Genomic DNA, 14154 nt, shown 5'->3' on the forward strand with positions numbered 1-14154 from the left:
AGACGGATCCCCCCAAAAACTTTTAGACCGTGAAAAAGTCAAGCCTAAGTCTAGAGTGCCACTGAACCTATTCCTACAATTACAATCGAAAAGGAAAACAGGCCACTGAGTTAGACTTTCCCTGAATAGATCAAGGCTGTTAAGCATATTTGCTAACATTAAAAGACTGAAGAGTATTACCTCAAAGAACTTAGTGCTGGTTGGTTTTTGTACTATAGCTGGAGAAGAACTAACCTGGTACTATTTGCTTCTGAAGAAACCAAGAGCCTAGTGAAAAACTCTGCATTTTTCCTTGGCCTTAAATGGAATCTGCCTTTATGAGGGAATATAGGAGAACTGGGAGGCCTCAAGGAGATCAGGGGAGAATAGTCTCCAGCAGATAACCCCCTTTTTATGAGAACATGACGGGTTAAAGCACAATCAAATCACCTTCTCTAGGTTCCTGGGTATAGGCCAGTGTACACGGTCTGGTACAAGTTGGTGGGAATTAGACGGACCCCTAGAAAGAATAGTTACTGCCACGTTCCAAAATGATGGATCCCCAAATGTGGGAAACCGAAAGCTATCACGTGCAATGGATTGCGATAAGTTCAGGAGTTATGATGGCATAGCTACCTTCCCAAGGGTGCAGATTTCTACCCCTTTGATGATGTGCAAGCAATTTTTCAGCTAGGAATGGGAGCGGGTGGAGGATATTGATTGGTTGGAGGTAGAGCATCTGTGGCCGTGTCTTGTCTTGAAATGGAACGTACATGTGTTTAAATCATTTTTGGAGGCAGGAAATATTGAGATGTCTTGACCCATCACCCAGTCCTTCACGAGACCTGGATGCTGGAGTGCCCAGCAGTTGAAGGGTTTGTTCCTGTAGATCAAATTGCCAATGCCTCTGCAAGAGGTAGAGCTGTGGGTGGGTTGTTAATTTTGGTTTCTGTTCGTTTGGGGAGAAGGGCAACTAAGCTCCAAACTTCCTGTGTATGGGCTCTGGCGGGGCTAATTGACTTGTGCACCAATGATGTGGCCAAATAATGTAGTAAGTCTTAATGTATATGTCACCCCAACGCACCCCATACCTGAATGTGAATAATCTAATCTGGTTGATGATATTTACAAAAATGATACTGGGATATCTAGATGCTTTGTTTGTGGTTGGAGGGGACTTTAATGTAAGGGAAAAGGGAAGGAGATGCTGAGGTCTTGACCTGTTTAGCCCAGCTGAATTTGATTAATTTAATGGTCGATGCAACAATGACATTTCGGCGGCCAGAACCTTTAAACATGGTAATAGTAATATGCCCATTTATTATGATTTCATTCTAATATCAGTTCTGTTGGATGAAAAATATGAGTTCTCAATTTAGGGCCAAGCGACCATCTTGCTCTTAGTTTGGAGCTTAAAGACACAGTCCCGTTATGTGCTCCCTCTACTCTGGCCATGGAGGTAGTCTATCACAGGAGAATTTGTGTTGTGGTCACTGAAGACGTCCTGTAAACCCTCTCATCGATCAACTTCGAACCTTTAGATTTGGAAAAAAGTGAGGATGTGATTGGCTTGTATTGCAGATTAACTGATCAATTATTGTCCCATTTCAAACTAGCAATGGGGGCCCACAAAAACCTCATGGGTTCAAAAGGAAGGGGGTCAGCTGGTTTGATGACGACTGTCGGGAAGGTAGAAGAGTGGTGAATAGGAATCTCTGGCACTTGAATCTAGATCCATGTAATAACAGCCTATGGGACGCCAAAGTGGCCCTAGGAAGCCGCTTTTCAAAATCTGTGTACCCTCAAAAAGAAGGAGTTTTATAGGCTTAACTGAGAATTAATGTTGGTCGCCATTATGAACAAAAACAGAAGGAAGTTCTGGAGACCGGTGAATTCGGTAACTCTCTTATCACCATCCTCCCTTGAGGCACATATCAGTGAGGAAGACTGGTATACTTTTATTCACTCACTTTATAGAGGTGGTGACTCTGAGAACTGGGTAGTAAATAAGGCCTGTCCCCAAGTCGAGATAGAGACGATTGAAAATACACGGATGCCAGTAATTCTGTGAGAAATAATTAGCACTATGAAGGCCTCTGGAACTGGTGGCCCGATGGCTTACCATCTGTGATCTTTAAGAAAGATTCTAGAAAGTGGGGTCCAATTCTGAGTGTGTTCTTCAAGTCGGTAACATATTGAGGCTGTCTCCCAGAGTCCTAGACAGAAGCCATAGCGCAGCCTATCCACAAAAAAGGCAAATTGGATTAGCCGGCTAATATCGCTTGATTAGCCTATTAGATATCACTTACAAATTATTTGCTCAAACTTTGCTAAAGCATTTAGCTGAGTGGGCTTTTGATTCCGGGGTGATCCTTGTTGAGCAAGGGGTTTTTAGACCCAAATATTCTACAATGGACCACTGTTTCACCCTTTGGGGGGTTGCAAGGAGATCAATAGAGTTCGCAGGTGACCAGTGCTGTTGCTTTGTTGACTTCTGAGCGGCCTTCGACAGAGTGGACAGAAGTACGCTCTGATGCAAACTCCCATCAGTAGAATATCTCTGGGGCCTTGTTAGGTTTGCTGACGAGGCTTTACAGTGATAACTGGGTCCAGGTTGAGATAGATAGCTTGGGTACTTTAGAACACAATTAAGAGGCAACAAAACAGAGCATGCGTACAAAATTAGTACATAGAACACCAAGACAAAATGATTCAAAAATGTCTTTTGTTGATCCTGTAACTCTTTAATCCATTTCTTCTTCTCCAGATATATGGATGTGCAGCCAAAGTGTTTCGCCTGGTTACAGGCTTCCCCAGGGCAATAACCTATGTCAGGTCGAACACACTGTTTAAAGCAGACACAGAGTTGCAATTGTTACACCAGTATTCCACTAAGGCTTTTATAACAGCAAGAAGCTCAACAATGTTGTCAGATGCCGCTAGGCAAACAAACAGGATTTCCTCTTGGAGTTCTAAATACTAATTTTGTATGTTTTGCTGCCTCTCAATTGTGTTCTAACGTATTTAATTAATGGCCAATTGGTAGCTGGTCATCAGAGGTGGGCAACAGTTTTTAAATCATATAAAATAAGAACACTTCTGGTAGTGTAGCACATGGGTCCCCTACCTGCTAATACTTGTTCAGGTTCAGGTAGTTTGTAGAGGAAAATCCCATTAGAGAAGGGCCTGCAGCAGGGGTGTGTATTAGCTCCCTTGCAATTCAGTCTGTTAAATGCAGACCTTCCTCAGACGCTATGTGCTACTCATAGTTTTTCACCAGAGCCTGGGGGTAGGCATTCCAGATGCCTACTGTATGCAGATGATCTCATAGTGATGGATCTGACGCCAATGGGTCTTCAACGAAAACTTAATGCTCTGAACTCCTACTGTCTTGAAAATAATGTAACTATCAATGTTGATAAAACAAAGACATTGCACTTTGCAAAAAAGAAAAGGACTTTCACTTGGTTCCTAGGGAATGTACAGCCTGGGCAGGTTTGAGAATAGAAGTATCTGGGTATGATTTTCTAAGAGGATCTGAGCTGAAATAAACATTTTGCCTCTCGGAAATTGGTAATATCAGCCAGAGGGAAGGCCCTGAAAAAGTTTGACTATAGATTGGGCAGCTATACTTTTGAGATAACAAGTAAGGTGATCCAGGGTATTCTTATTCCTCAAGCTGTTTATGGGGCTGAGGTGTTAGCAATGGATAGGCATCTCCCATGGGAGAGCCTCAAAGGGTGTATCTTGAAACTGCTTCTTGACCTTCCCAAAAGTGTGATGATTCAAGCTATAAGGAGGGAGCTAGGTGCTGTAGCCTGGAGTGTCCTTTCTGATGCAAGAGCCATGCGCTTTTATGATTACAAACGGGGTTCAGGCCGAAAAGCTATTGGCTCAAACTCTCTCTGATATATTGTCAACCTTCTCTTGCAATAGTAATCCTGTGTCAGTAATGCTAGGGCACCTGGGTATCCCTGATTTACAATTCTCACAAAATAGGAGCTCAGAGGGAAATATCAGAGCCAGGTACCCTTCACTCATATCATCATATTCACAAAACCTGGTCCTACTATATACTAGGCAATCTATTTCAAACCATCTCCTGTTGACTCGTTAGTGTGGTTACACATAACCTTACACCCACTCCATCAGTTTACAACAAGGTGTGCCTGTCTTTAAAATATCCTCGTTCAATCTGTGTGTGTCATCCCTTGTGTGTCTATAGTGCCTACTCTCAAGCTGTGCTTGTGCAGTCCCATGTGTGAATGCGGAGAGAGATAGGTAAGACTAAATCAAAAGAATACAGAAAAAGTCAGAAAAAATGTGTGGGTGGTGGGAAGGTACCTCACGGGAGCAACCACCAGGGAACTGCTGACAGGTTCTCGTCAGTGTTTTCCACTTCTCATCATTGGCTCCTTCCCACCAAAAATAAACAAAATAGAAAGTAGGAAAAATTGTTAATCAACTCAATAGTGTATGTCCCTATAGCACTAGTGTGCATCTACCCCCCCCCAGGTATCAATGCCGCTACTCGGTGTGATACTCTATTAAAAATGGAGTTAGAAGTCCCTAGCTATTCGGATACCTTTATTCTATGCTGGGTATCTACTTCTACTAAAACCAACACTCTACCATTGTGCTTCGCTTTTGTATTCTATGAAGCCAACATGTTTCATTGCCTATCTAAATTCGTCGGCAACTTCTTCAGGGCTGGGGTAGTAACTTGCACCTCCTAACTGTGCCACTCTTCCCCGTTTATTTCATTTCTAAAATTAAAATTACAATTAAGCCTGGCTTGTGCCCCGCTGTCACCTAGGCTATCAATAGGAGCATACCTGTAGTACCCACAGCCCGAGGAGTAGCAATACGGCAGATACTAAGACCGGCGGTAATAATGTGCCCACACCTTGAGAATAGTAAAGTAACATACAGGAGATGTAAGGAAGTGCGTCTGAAATGTGAGTCACCCAGTACGAGTATATTTGTATTGGAAGCTGGAGGGACGAGAGCGGCTATAATATCAGGGAGCCTAGGTGACAGCGGGGCACAAGCCATGCTGGAGAGGCTTAATTGTAATTTTAATTTTAGAAATGAAATAAACGGGGAAGAGTGGCACAGTTAGGAGGTGCAAGTTACTCACCAAATGTGCGCATGATTGCAGGTCGACGAGAAGCGACCACAAAACATAACCCAAAGGTGGACCAGTACTGCATACGAGGGTACGAGGAACCCCAGGTATGCCAGTAGGCACAGAGATGAAGGTAATACTTCTAAACATGTCCCTGAAACAGTTGGATTTTATGTATACCAAGAGGAAATGGGCACCTAACTAATGTGTGTCACTCTATTTTTTTATGTTTTTTTGTCTTTTGTCTGTGTGGTTGCACTATTGTGTCTACAGATTTAGACGCCGGCAGTGCCCGGCGGTGTGTGGAGAAAACACCCCCAGCCCTGAAGAAGTTGCCGACGAATTTAGATAGGCAATGAAACATGTTGGCTTCATAGAATACAAAAACGAAGCATAATGGTAGAGTGTTGGTTTTAGTAGGAGTAGATACCCAGCATAGAATAAAGGTATCCGAATAGCTAGGGACTTCTTACTCCATTTTTAATAGAGTATCACACTGAGTAGCGGCGTTGATACCTGGGGGGGTAGATGCACACTAGTGCTATAGGGACATACACTATTGAGTTGATTAACAATTTTTCCTACTTTCTATTTTGTTTATTTTTGGTGGGAAGGAGCCAATGATGAGAAGTGGGACACACTGACGAGAACCTGTCAGCAGTTCCCTGGTGGTTGCTCCCGTGAGGTACCTTCCCACCACCCACACATTTTTTCTGACTTTTTCTGAATTCTTTTGATTTAGTCTTACCTATCTCTCTCCGCATTCACACATGGGACTGCACAAGCACAGCTTGAGAGTAGGCACTATAGACACACAAGGGATGACACACACAGATTGAACGAGGATATTTTAAAGACAGGCACACCTTGTTGTAAACTGATGGAGTGGGTGTAAGGTTATGTGTAACCACACTAACGAGTCAACAGGAGATGGTTTGAAATAGATTGCCTAGTATATAGTAGGACCAGGTTTTGTGAATATGATGATATGAGTGGAGGGTACCTGGGTCTGATATTTCCCTCTGAGCTCCTATTTTGTGAGAATTGTAGAGAACGGCGGACCAGCCGTGAGAGCACTTCTTGATACATTGCACTTATCCTCGTTTTAAGATAAAAGACTTTGATACAAGACTGGGTTCCCAGCCATAATTAACAAAGAGTTTGACACAGCCTTATCCAACTGTTTCATAGGACATAGCTACAGAGGATGGATAAATATTGCTTGGCCTTTACAGAAGACCAAATAGCCTCCATCCTATCAGGCCCGTCACTACTCCCAGATGCTCCTCTCACAAGCACAACAACAGCGAGGCCTCTGCCTCGTGAAACCATCATCTTGGCCTGCTGGCGCTGCCGCGGCCCTCTGCCTCGTGAAACCATCATCTTGGCCTGCTGGCGCTGCCGCGGCCCTCTGCCTCGTGAAACCATCATCTTGGCCTGCTGGCGCTGCCGCGGCCCTCTGCCTCGTGAAACCATCATCTTGGCCTGCTGGCGCTGCCGCGGCCCTCTGCCCCGTGAAACCATCATCTTGGCCTGCTGGCGCTGCCGCGGCCCTCTGCCTCGTGAAACCATCATCTTGGCCTGCTGGCGCTGCCGCGGCCCTCTGCCTCGTGAAACCATCATCTTGGCCTGCTGGCGCTGCCGCGGCCCTCTGCCTCGTGAAACCATCATCTTGGCCTGCTGGCGCTGCCGCGGCCCTCTGCCCCGTGAAACCATCATCTTGGCCTGCTGGCGCTGCCGCGGCCCTCTGCCTCGTGGAACCATCATCTTGGCCTGCTGGCGCTGCCGCGGCCCGACCTTGCAGACTCCTAAGCTCGAGGATTGTGAGCTTCCCTCCTGCCACCCCCCTGTACCGATCCGGTACCAAGACTGTCCCGCTACCCCCTTCCCCTACAGAGACTAGAATTGAGAGGACCCTCGAGCCCTGAAATCTCCTGTACCGCTGATAACCTTGCCACAAGAACCCTATATAAAGCGTGTTGATCTCATCCTTGTGTGGTGTCTATCTGTGGGGAGGGAAGTGACTTGTCTGTACGATCGCCGGGGACGGCCCTCATCGGAGGCCTCTCCCCCAGTATTCGGCCGACCCTCCGGGTCCCCGTCTAACATTGGTGGCCAGCGGCGCGATCCGAACCTACGCATAATCGTACAGAGGGTCACTCGCCCCACGACACACAACCACCATGACAACAAAAGAGAGCGGAACAACGGAAAAATTCCAGATGGAAAAGCTAGAAGAATACAACCACAGAGAACTGAAACAATTTTGCATAGAATTAGGCATTTCAACCACAGGACTGAGCACGAAAGAGGACTTCAAACGAGCCCTGGAATCTTGGGCGGAGACGGGTACGACCGTACCCCAAACACGAAGCCACGAGACACCCGAAACAAGCCCCACGCCGACGGAAGAAAGAAGATCGGGTCTCTCCCCAGAAGAGGTCCGGGAACGGGAAAAAAGCAGGCTCCATGAATTAGAACTGGCACGACTTCGCTTAGAGGGAGAGCTCAAATTGGCGGAACAAAAAATAACGTTGGAACACTTACGGCTCCGAGAGGAGCGAGAAGAGAAACAAAGGCAGAGAGAGCTAGAAGAGAAGAAGCTAGCCTACGAACATGAGCGCAACCTCAAAGAACTAGAGATTCGGAAGCAGAACACAGAGCTCGGGGTCCCCGAGCGCACGAACACTCCTGCCCCTACAGACCCCAAGGTCCACATACCCAAAGATGTCGTCAGAGAGTACTACAAGAACGATGATATCCAGCAATGGTTCAAAGCGTACGAGGTAGCCATGACCTCCCACCGGATTCCCCGGAGCGACTGGGGAGCCGGGTTATGGGGGAGGTTTGTCAACGAAGGGCGAGACGCCCTGCTGCAACTCCCGGACCATCTGATGACATCCTACGACCACATGAAAGCCGCCCTCCTCACGCGATACGGACTCACACCCGAAATGTACCGCCAGCGGTTTCGCGACTGCAAACGGATCCCGGGTACAACTTGGGTGGAGTACGTGAACTTCTTTAGCCGGGCCTTCGAGGGGTGGATCAAGGGCAGCAACTTGACCACCTACGAGCAGCTCTTTGACCTTATTGTGTGGGAGCACCTTTCTAACAACTGCTTCATCGAACTCAGGCAGCACCTCCTGGACAGTAAACTAACGGAACCTCGGCAACTCGCCGCCGAAGCTGACCGATGGGAAAGCACCCGAGTTGGCCGAAACGGACCCAGCGAACCTGTGGAAAAGTAAATTTTGCCATGTTATATGTGCCTACGTGTTCCCCATGTTACGTTATATGTGCATGATCGATATGCATGTATCCCCCCTGATCGATTAAAGACGCAATTACAGTTGTGTCCATCTCTAGTATGCCAGTTTCCAGTCTTCGTGAAAACAACGAATATTAGGCCTATGTAAAGCTACGTTGCCACATTTTTCAGTGTGCACGTTAATTCATTGAATTATCCCCGTTTCTAGGCCTCAAAAGGGCCCGGACTCAGATTCAGCTCCTGTCCCCTGAACCCTCTCCGAGGAGCGATACAGCCCCCACCTGTATCCCTGACCCTTCACTTACTTTCATGCCTCGCAGTGCCCAGCTCGGCCTGGCTCTGCCTCCCAGTCTGCCAAGAGTATGTTATGTTTCTAGTTATCAGTCCAGCCCTCCTTCTCTGCATTCCTAAGCTACTGAATCGCATCAATAGTTTCCGTCATGGTCTAGCCTTTATGTCTCCATGTAAGAGAAATACTGTATTAATATTCATAGAATATTCCTCGCACACACACTACATGTAGAATTATGCATGCACCAGTCTTAGTGTCTGTTAGCCTTTGCCCTGATAACTTTTGGATTCTATCAACATGTTCTCTAAACACGAGATACTAGATAGGCTTTAGGTACATGTCGCTCTGACACTCCAGACTTTCGTCTCCTCTTCTAGCGCAGAAGTCATAGCCCCCAGTTCTCTCTAGTAACACGTCATTGCCAGTTTGCGCGCACCACTAGGTTAGAGGTCCCAGCTGCTCAGGTAGCCCCCTCCATGTTTCCGCCCCTTTTATGACATATTCTGTTACGTTTGCATCACATGTCTATGTATACGCCCTGTACACACCTCTTGTTACACCCACTTTATGCCTTATCTTTCGCGACTGCTACAAACTCCGCCTACTGCTACGCCTACTGTATTGAATACAATGTATTTGTTTAACTATAAATATTGTGCACTGTTATTAAAAGCTAGCCATTCCCAGATCCTGCCCCCGGCAGCTGCCGGGCCCTGCCATCCCATTCCCATGCAGGCTGTCCTGTTCCAGTCCTTTATGCTTAATTAAAGCCTGTCAACTCTAGCTACCTCGTATTTTGACTCTTATTTATTGAGCTATCTGTTTATATTGTATCCAGTCAAAAATAGAACCGGTAATTAATTATTTATTTACCACAAACCGAACAGGACTGCCCAAGGGCCCCATCGCCCCCGTGGAGGAGGAGGCCAGGGTCGGGGTAGGGACACCGGCCCGGTGACTCCCACAAGCAACCCCCCGCCCCCGGCCGGCAGGGGAAACCCCCCGATGCGACCAGGCTTCCGAGCCAACATTACTTGCCACCGATGCCAGCGACCCGGCCACTACGCCAATGATCCCAACTGCCCAAAGAACCCGAACACTATACCCCGCCAGGTCGCTGCTGCAGCCCTGGGGGAAGAGCAAACCCCAGAAGACCAAGAAGAGTACGAAACCGACCAGCCTGAGTGGGAACCGGCCGCCATGTCCCTGGATTGCTTAGGGGAACGAGACCTGATCCCTCGGGCCCCCCTTCCCGCCAACACGCAGAAGTACAGCCAGTGGGTCAACATTAATGGCCGCCGGGCTGAAGCCCTCCGCGACACCGGGGCCAGTGTGACCGTGGTCCGCTGTCATCTGGTGGCCCCGGACCAGATCTTGCCGAACATTCTTTGCCCTGTCCGGTCGGCCGACAACTCAGAAAGTCTATGTCAAATGGCCTACGTCCCCTTCGAATGGGGAGGAGTATCAGGGATGCTGAAAGTGACGGTCCGCGATGATGCCCCCGTGGATTGCCTCCTGGGGAACGATCTCGAAAGTTCTCCCTGGGCAGCAGTCGAACGGAGAGAGCACCTGGGGATGCTGGGCCTCCCCGAATGGGTCTGTGCCACGACCCGGTCCATGACCGCCCGTGCCGTCCCCAGTCCAGAGGAACCCGAGTGGCCGGAGCCTCCTCCCGCGATTGTCCCAGAGGAGGCCACCCCAGAAGCAAGTCCCCCGGCCCAAACCGAAGAAGGACCCGGTCGGCTCCAGGACCTCCCCGACCTGGCCCAGTGGCGTCAAGAGGGGGGTCCCACCCAGGAACAATTCCGACAAGAACAAAGAACCTGTCCCTCCCTCGAGGGACTCCGGCAGCAAGCCCTTGCCCAGAGCGCAGGGGACACCTCGGGGGCCCACTGGATCTACTGGGACAATGACCTGCTCTACAGTGAGCAAAGGATTGCAGAACTGGGGGCCAGTCGGGTGCTGGTGGTGCCCCTCCGCTTCAGAGATTTCCTCTTGAACTTAGCCCACGATGTACCCCTTGCCGGACACCTGGGACAGGACAAAATGTACGACCGCCTGGTGACCCACTTTTACTGGCCCCGAATGCGAAAGGATGTCACCAACCACTGCAAGGCCTGCCCCACCTGCCAGGCCAGCGGAAAAAGTGGCCGAAAAACCAAAGCACCCTTGCAGCCTTTTCCCGTTGTCACCACCCCGTTCGAACGGGTGGGAATAGACATTGTGGGGCCCCTGGACCCCCGAACAGCCCAAGGACACCGGTTCATCCTGGTCCTGGTGGACCACGCCACCCGCTATCCCGAGGCCATCCCTCTTCGAACCGTGACGGCACCTGTGGTAGGCCGAGCCCTGATGGGGATCTTCTCCCGGGTGGGCTTTCCCCGGGAGGTCGTCAGCGACAGGGGCACGAACTTCATCTCGAAATACATGAAGTCTCTCTGGCAACAGTGCGGGGTCACCTACAAATTCACGACCCCCTATCACCCGCAAGGAAATGGATTGGTCGAGCGGTTCAACCGCACTCTCAAAGGAATGATCATGGGCCTAGAAGAGCCCCTCCGTCGCCAGTGGGACGTGCTACTCCCGTGCCTCCTGTTCGCCTACCGAGAGGTCCCTCAAAAATCCCTAGGCTTCAGCCCATTTGAACTCCTGTACGGGCACCCCGTCCGGGGTCCCCTCAGCCTAGTCAAAGAAGGTTGGGAGAGAGCCCCCCAGAAAACTCCCCCGGATGTATACAAATATCTCCTGGCCCTTCGCAACCAGACCCGGCGATTCAGGGAGATCGCCAAAGTCAACCTTGAAGCCAGTCAGGAAGACATGAAGAAATGGTATGATCAGCACGCCTCCTCCCTCGAGTTCGAGCCGGGACAGCAGGTCTGGGTGATGTCCCCGGTTGAACCCTGTGCACTACAGGACAAATGGTCCGGACCCTTCAAGGTGATCGAACGCAAGGGGCCCGTCACCTACTTAATCGACATGGAAACTTCCCGGAACCCCCTACGGGTCCTCCACGCCAACAGACTCAAGCCCCATTTTGTGCGCTCAGAACTCAGCCTCCTGATGGCTACCGATAATGGGACGGAAGAAGACTCCGAGCCCCTTCCGGACCTGCTGAGGACCCTCGAGCAGGATGGCTCCGTGGAAGGGGTCAGACTCTCCGAGGCCTTGTCCCCGGAGCAACGCCAAGACTGTCAAGCTCTCCTGAAACGGTTCGCATCCTTGTTCTCTCTCACCCCTGGGGTCACCCCCTGGTGCCTTCACGATGTGGACACCGGGGACAGCCCCCCTATTCGTCACAGGGCGTACCGCGTACCAGATCGGGTGCGCACCTGCATCCAGACCGAGGTGTCCAAGATGCGGGCACTGGGAGTGATCGAGCCCTCTGACAACCCCTGGGCCAGCCCAGTCGTCCTGGTCCCCAAGGCCGCCGCCCCGGGCGTTACCCCTGAGCTCCGGTTCTGTGTGGACTACCGGGGACTGAATGCCGTTTCCAGGACCGACGCTCACCCTATCCCCCGGGCAGATGAGCTAATTGACCGTATGGGGGCCGCCCGCTACCTGAGCATCTTCGATTTAACAGCGGGCTACTGGCAAATCGGCCTCACCCCCAGGGCCCAAGAACGATCCGCCTTCTCTACCCCGGACGGTCACTACCACTTCAGGGTGATGCCATTCGGCATGAAAAACGCTCCGGCAACATTTCAACGACTCGTGAACCAGGTACTGGCGGGCCTCGAAGAATTCAGCGCCGCCTACCTGGACGACATCGCTGTGTACAGTCACCACTGGACCGACCACCTCCGCCACCTGCGGGAAGTTCTACACGCCCTCCAGCAGGCCGGGCTCACCCTCAAGGCCAGCAAATGTCAGGTTGGCCAAGGGTCCGTGACCTACCTAGGACACCAAGTGGGAAGCGGTCTGGTGGCCCCCCCTCCAGCTCAAGATCGCTGCCATCCAGGCCTGGCAACCCCCTACGACCCAAACCGAGGTCCGGGCCTTCCTGGGACTCACCGGGTACTACCGGCGGTTTGTGAAGGACTATGGCAGCATCGTGGGGCCCCTCACGGAGCTCACATCCAAAAAGAACCCCAAAACAGTCAACTGGACTCCGGACTGCCAATCGGCCTTCGAGAAGCTGAAGGCCGCCATGTGCACTGCCCCCGTGCTCCAGGCTCCCGACTACGGCCGGGAATTCATCGTACAGACGGACACCTCCGATCATGGCGTGGGAGCCGTCCTCTCCCAACTCAACACCGAGGGAGTCGATCAGCCAGTGGCATTCATCAGCCGACGCCTGCTGGCCCGGGAACAGCGCTGGAGCACCATCGAGAGGGAGGCCTTCGCCGTAGTGTGGGCCCTCAAGAAGCTCCGGTCCTACCTCTTCGGCACCCACTTTCGGGTGCAGACAGACCACCGACCCCTGCAATGGCTGATGCAGATGCGGGGGGAAAACCCGAAACTGTTGCGCTGGTCCATCTCCCTACAGGGGATGGACTTCACTGTGGAGCATCGTCCAGGCCAGGACCACGCCAACGCAGACGGCCTGTCACGCTTTTTCCGCCTCGGCGAGGAGAGTCCCCAAGAGGATGGCTGACTCTCCCGGCCTTCAGCATGTTGGACAGGCCTCGTAGCCGGGCCGTCCCCTCTCCGCACAACAGGGCCCGGACCCCGGCTCTCCCTGAATCCCGAGCAAGATCCACCCCGGCAACCCCCCGAGGTAACCCACAACCCATCCACAACGGGACCCCAGCTCCTGAACCCTCCCGTACCGGCTGGCCCTGGTCCCCGTCAGCACCATGGCCCCGGCCCGGCAGCCATCTTTGGACACTACAGCACGAGGCCACGTGGCCTCGAATCGACCCCAACCCTGGGCCTGGCCAGGCCCCGACATCGAGGCACCAACCTCCACACAGGAGGTAAAGAGACCACTTGGCAGGTCAATGAAAGAAGGAGGCGTCAACGGCTCTCCTCCGCCAGGTGTCGATCACCCCCGGCCTCCCTGGGCGCTGGCTCCACCCCCCTGCTGGGTGTCGGGACTCCCTCATTCCGGACCTCCCGACCTCCAGGCGCGAGGGTCCGGACATCAAAGGGAACAAGACCTATAACTGGGGCAGCTCCAGACCAGGAAGGCAGTTGTATCCTGGAGTCGAGAGACACCGAGAAGAACTCATCCTTGACGGACTGCTGGCGCTGCCGCAGCCCTGCCCTGTGAACCCATCATCTTGGCCTGCTGGCGCTGCCGCGGCCCTCTGCCTCGTGAAACCATCATCTTGGCCTGCTGGCGCTGCCGCGGCCCTCTGCCTCGTGAAACCATCATCTTGGCCTGCTGGCGCTGCCGCGGCCCTCTGCCTCGTGAAACCATCATCTTGGCCTGCTGGCGCTGCCGCGGCCCTCTGCCTCGTGAAACCATCATCTTGGCCTGCTGGCGCTGCCGCGGCCCTCTGCCCCGTGAAACCATCATCTTGGCCTGCTGGCGCTGCCGCG

This window comes from Lissotriton helveticus, chromosome 3_1 (assembly GCF_964261635.1).
Source record: "Lissotriton helveticus chromosome 3_1, aLisHel1.1, whole genome shotgun sequence".
Classification (NCBI taxonomy): Eukaryota; Metazoa; Chordata; class Amphibia; order Caudata; family Salamandridae; genus Lissotriton; species Lissotriton helveticus.